General features: G+C 43.9%; 2 non-coding genes across 2 annotated transcripts; both read left to right on the top strand.

The window, feature by feature from the left end:
* The first annotated feature begins 4,762 nt into the window (after positions 1–4,762).
* Trnat-ugu (transfer RNA threonine (anticodon UGU)) lies at positions 4,763–4,837 on the top strand. Its single transcript has one exon. It is a non-coding gene; the product is annotated as a tRNA-Thr (tRNA).
* A 770-nt stretch (positions 4,838–5,607) lies between these two features.
* On the top strand, positions 5,608–5,793 carry LOC126096716 (U2 spliceosomal RNA). Its single transcript, XR_007522062.1, has one exon. It is a non-coding gene; the product is annotated as a U2 spliceosomal RNA (small nuclear RNA).
* The last annotated feature ends 203 nt before the right edge of the window (positions 5,794–5,996 follow it).

Genomic DNA, 5,996 nt, shown 5'->3' with positions numbered 1-5,996 from the left:
AGGGCACGGCCGACTTCCTTCCCAATCTTTCCCTAATCCGATGAGACCGATGACCACGCTGTCTGGTCTCCTTCCCCAAACCAACCAACCAACGAGGACTTGATGAGAAATTTCGCCTGAAGCTATGCAACCAAATTTACATAACTGTCTTGCGGTTTCTTCTTCAAGACAATTCTCAGCCGCATTCTGCAGGGTCACTGAAGATGCTCGTGCATCTTAAACAATATGAAATGTTTGATAACCCACAATACAGCCCGTAAATGTCTCCCTCTGAGTTTCATCTCTGCTCACATGAACCGCTGGCTATGAAGTCAACATTTTGGCACAGACAACGAGCTGTAGGCCAGCGTAGAGAATTGGCGTAAAGCACTGGCGGCTGCCTTCTATAACGAGGGTATTGGAAAGTTGGTACAACGCTACGACAAACGTCTAAGTCGGATCGGCGACTATGGAGATAAGTAGCTGGAAGTTGTAGCTAACTGTAGCAAATAAAAGAGTTTTGATTTTCACTGTGGTTTCCATTTCGCGGCCTATCGTTCCTTACTTTGCAAATAGCCCTCGTATATAGGGAAGCCTACCAAAGACTCTGTTAATGTGGCGCCTTGCTTTCAGCGCTTTCAGGCGGTCACTCCAGGTGGATGCGGTGAATGAAACTGCTTCTCAGGACTCAAGCATCCACCACACGCCTACAGCTTAGTCACTGCTACTGCTAAAAATTCTGTGTGTCCTTTTCGTACGAACTGTGGATTGCTCTGGTATTCCTTAACGATACTCATTTGACCTTCCAATTTTACAATGCGGGGATTCGTTTGCTAAGAACTGAATGTACAAAAAATAGTCATAACTTTTAATTTTTTTTCAGTCCACAGTCTTCAGACTGGTTTGATGTGGTCCGGCAGATATTCCATGCGCCAACCTCGTCATCTCAAAGTAGCACCTGCAACCTAAGCCCTAAATTCTTTGTTCTATGCAATCTGAATCTCTATCGTCCGCTGTAGTTTTTACTCTATACAGCTCCCTGTGGTAGAATGGAACTATTCCTAATATCTTGACACACCTCCTAACATCTCATCCCTTTCCTTGTCAGTGTTTTCTTTATATTCCTTTCCTCGCCGTTTCTACGGAGAACTTTCTCATTCTTTACCTTATCAGTTCACCTAATCTGTAACATTCTTCTGTAGTATAATATCTCAAATGTTTCGATCTTTCCGGTTTTACCACACTACATGATTCACTACCAAACAATTCTTTTTCCATAATGTTCGTCCTCAACAGTTTCTTCCTCAAATTAAGGCCTATATTTGATAAGGTCGATAAATCATATGACGGTGACTTGATTTTTCTTCAGGCTTGCTTCCATTATCAAGCGCAATGCCGGGACTGCTTCTCTGGTGCCTTTACCTTTCCTGACCGTCATTAAACTGATCATCAGTTTCCTTCTACATTCTTCTGTCGTTATTCTTGTCAGCAACTATGATGCATGGGCTGTTAAGATGATCCTGTAGTAGTTCTCGTACTTGCTGCTCTTGGTATCCTCGAACAGTGTAGATGGTACTTTTCACAAAGTCTGATGTTATGCCGCCAGTCTGACACATTCTACACCCCAGTTAATTTAGAATTTCCGATGGAGTGTTAACTATCCTTTGTGCCGTATTTGATCTTAAGCCTTCCAAAGCCCTTTTAAATTGTGACTCTAATGCTGAATCCCTATCTATTCTACATAGAATCCAGCTTCTTCTTGTATCACATTGGACAATTCCTCCCTCTCATATAGGCCGTCATTGTACTGTTCCATCCATCCACTCTCTCCTCTGCTTTTAGAAGTGGTATTCCCTTTACGTTCTTAATGTTGCCGCCCTTGATTTAAATTTCACAGATAGTTATTTCAAGTTTTCTATACGCTGAGTCAGTCCTTCCAGTGATCATTTCTTTTTCTGTATCTTCACTTTTTTTTGCAGCCATTTCGCCTTGTTCGCTCCTGCACTTACTATTTAATTCAATCCTAAGGTATTTATGGTTTTATTCCTGTTTTTTCTTTAATCTGCCGTGCGCGATTAGCCGAGCGGTCTTAGGCGCTGCAGTCATGAACTGTGCGGCTGGTCCCGGCGGAGGTTCGAGTCCTCCCTCGGGCATGGGTGTATGTGTTTGTCCGTAGGATAATTTAGGTTAAGTAGTGTGTAAGCTTAGGGACTGATGACCTTAGCGCTTAAGTCCCACAAGATTTCACACACATTTGAACATTTTGAATCTTTAATCTATTTGTACTTCGTTCTTTCGTCGATCAATTGAATTACCTCGCCTACGTAGCATGGTTACCTTCCAAATACCTGTGTTTGTCTTACCAACTCCTGTGGTTGCACTTTTTAGAGACGTCCACTTCTCTTCAACTACTCTGCTTACTGTAGTATTCCTTATCTCAGTGTCCAAATGCGTCTCATTACACCGCTTCATTCTACATTGATTCTTTCTGTCTAGTATCATAAACTTCATTCTACTCTTCTTCAATGTAATGTGAGTTTATATCTATTCCTCGGTAGCCGTAAAAACCAATATGTGATTTCGGAATCTCTAACATACCATGATGTAAATCCCTGGAATCTTCCCGCTCCTGTGTGGGCCTTTTCCACATATACTTCCTCCTCTTGTGATTCCTGGACACTCGCTATTACCATATAAAATTTACTGCAAAACTCAATTATCATTTCTACCCCCTTGTTCATACTATCTGGTCCACATTCTCCCATAAACTTTTTTTTGCTTCTCCCCTTACAAACGCATTTAAGTCCCCACTATTACTAGATTTTCGTCTACTTTCACCAGCTGAATTCCTCTTACACTTGCTGTATGTTTTCATCTACAGTAGTGGGACAAATTGGGTTTTGGGGCATTTTTGATATCATGTCGATATGCTGATTAATTAAACTGGCCAATTAACCTATTGTTCTGCTAGATGCTTCATGATGCCCTGGGGGTAACCTATGACCTCCTGGCAGTAATCTATGCTTCTAAGAAACCCTCAACCCTCTTGTGCCCCTACTTCCTCCCAGTCCTCTGGGAAAATGTTAACTTTATTTTCTGTCACCCCCAGCTCTCTGGGAAAAGGATAACTTTATTTTCTGCCGCTCCCCAGACAGTTCAGTTATGAGCCTCTTTTCCCCCTACTGGCTAACCCCCAGCCCTCCCTTCCCTTCCCCTACCTCCCCTGCCCTTGTCCTCCTGTTAATTGATGGGGAAAAGACTCAGTCTGTGCCAAGCTGCTAGAGAGGAACGTTGTTACCCTGCTGGATTGTCCAACGTCTGCTTCCACTCTCTGCCCCCCCACCCCCCCGCCAACACCAGTTTCCTCCACATCGGCCCCCCACTTTTTCTGATTGCACATGGGTGAGTATACGTCCATGTTGCTGTACACCCTAGTCTACAGTATCACTCGAAATTGGGAGGAAACAGTTCTACAGTTGCCTCCATTTCTTCTGATGTCCAAGTCTGCAGTTGTGGTTGTTCACAGTCAGGTATGTTTCTGGAGGACAAAGATTCACAAGGTGGGTGCTCCAGCGCCGACTTGTTACTGACAATAACGATCTATGGCATCCTCACACAGCAGTCGCTGGTGATTCTGCTGCTTTCCCCAGAGGGCTCAGATTTTATTGCATAGAGCTCAATTGAGATAGTTCACAGAGGGTGTTAAAATTGATGGGAATGTAGCATTCAACCCTCATACACCTGTACCAGACTGTGGGTAGGTGAGATAGTGTCTTTAGTTATTTTCGAGTGTATTGTCTTACAGCGACCACATCCAGTGTCTGACATACATTCAACCTGCAAGTTTCTCTCCAACACGCTATGGTGTTAAACTTTAAGGTGATCGAACAAACACCATGTGCACCAAAGAAGACACTGATTCTTTGTAACACATCCTGAAATGTAGCATTACTGTATGCCTTACACAAGAATACTATTCAACAAACACACTATTACAGAGGATGTTATCCTACAGCTAACTGACACTCTACCACCACCAGCCGCCTCTGTCGCCGTCCCCCGCCATACATGCATGCACCCTACAACGATTCATCTTCACAATAAAACATATATCAGGTCTCCATGCTGAGAATCCAGCACATACAATTTACACATCAAGTAATTAAATATCTAAAAAGAAAAACAACAAATGTAGACTGTAGTGTTAAATATATCCAAGGCCTTTTAACCTTTTCGCTTGGGAACACAAGCACCATCATCCGTGTGAATGCTTCCACCTTACACGAAAATATCCAGCGAAAAAAGCCTTACGATCTAATACACTCGCGATTGTGAGGCACTCGCTGTCCGCCGACTGTGGAGGACGGAGCCGCGGCCCGCCATATGAGAAAGTATTTACTAAGATGGTATCTGTTCTTTCGGAGAGGTACGAAAGAATAGACACCATCGGTGACCAAGCAGCTCGTTAGAATGAAATTACAATGAAATGAACACCCTTAGCTGCTTACAGGCGTTGACATACGTCAATGGGGACAGATGAATATGTGTGCCCCGACCGGGACTCGAACCCGGGATGTTGTGCTTACATGGCAGGCGCTCTATCCAACTGAGCCACTGAGGACACAGAGGATAGCGCGACTCTTACGGGAATCGGCAACGCGCCGCGAGTAATGAGTATAATGCGCTGGGGCACTTCGAATGTAGTGGGGGACAATACGTTGAGAATGTGGGTTTCGCTGGAGGCGTGCCAGAGATAAATCCCTGCAGTCGCGCTATCGTCTGTGCCCTCGGTGGCTCAGTGAGATAGAGCGTCTGCCATGTAAGCAGGAGATCCCGGGTTCGAGTCCCGGTCGGGGCACACATTTTCATCTGTCCCCGGTGACGTATGTAACCGCCTGTAAGCAGCTAAGGGTGTTCATTTCATTGTAATTTCATATGAGAAAGTACTAGAAGCCCGCACGCACGTCGATCATGCCGGCAGAGACATGCCAATTTCCCAGAATCCACACCCCAGCCATACCAAACGCTCAGAAGCCGGACTGACTATCACCATGACGGCCCAGCCGTCAACGGATCAATTTACATGGGGTAATAATCGTCCAATAAAAACACTTGGCATATTAAATCTTCTCAAATTTCCACGTAAAATTTGGAGACTACACGCAACACATGGTTCCGCTTCTGTCGCCGCTGAGCCGGCCAACTTGTTAGTTTCTATTCAGCCATCCAGATGGCACTGTGAGGGCTACCACCAGGATTTGTCCCGGAGGCTGCGGTGAAGAGTCGACTAGCTGGAGCCTTTCTTTACACCTGGCGGTCGTGCGAGGTGAAGCAACGGCTTCTGGTCAACTAAAGCCTCATAACCACACCTGCCAATGGTTGTGGAACACTTCGAGATAAGCAGATATGGCTTGAATGTTGACTTTCCCCTATTTAAAAAATCCACATCACTCAGTCCGAGAGGAAGATGTTGTTCATACACCTTCAGTTTCTTGTACGAGCTGTAGATGCCTCCCTTTTATGGGAATTACTTTTGACGACAAAAGGAACTGTAGCATAAATGAGTTTTCACATCGCTAAAGTATCGTTTTTAGTGTGAAAATCCTGTACTACAGTAGGGCATAGGCTATATTTCCTCTAAATAGTTTGTGGTCTAGTGAAAAAATGTGTTCTTATCAGCTTAATTCTGTTACGTTCTGCATTACAGGACTAAAATATTAAACTTATTTTTGGCTCATGACGTGATGATAAAAATATGTTCTAATTCTGTCACTGTATGCCTTCTCACTTTCGAACTATCTTAAGCTGGTCAAATGCCTCGACACCAACGAATTCTCTTTAGGTAAACAAATACCAGCACAGAGAGGTTGTAAATATCTGGTGAGTACTACGTATTACTGTAAAAATTCGGTACAATAGCTGATTTTATTCGGTGGCCATCTCTCCAATTTCGTTAAATAATTTCGTCACAAAGAAATAAGAAGAAAAATAATAACCGCCTTACTATCGTACCAATT

Source organism: Schistocerca cancellata, chromosome 1, assembly GCF_023864275.1.
Source record: "Schistocerca cancellata isolate TAMUIC-IGC-003103 chromosome 1, iqSchCanc2.1, whole genome shotgun sequence".
NCBI classification, from domain to species: domain Eukaryota; kingdom Metazoa; phylum Arthropoda; class Insecta; order Orthoptera; family Acrididae; genus Schistocerca; species Schistocerca cancellata.
Note: the sequence above shows the minus strand (reverse complement) of the source record. Positions and strands in the feature narration are given on the sequence as shown.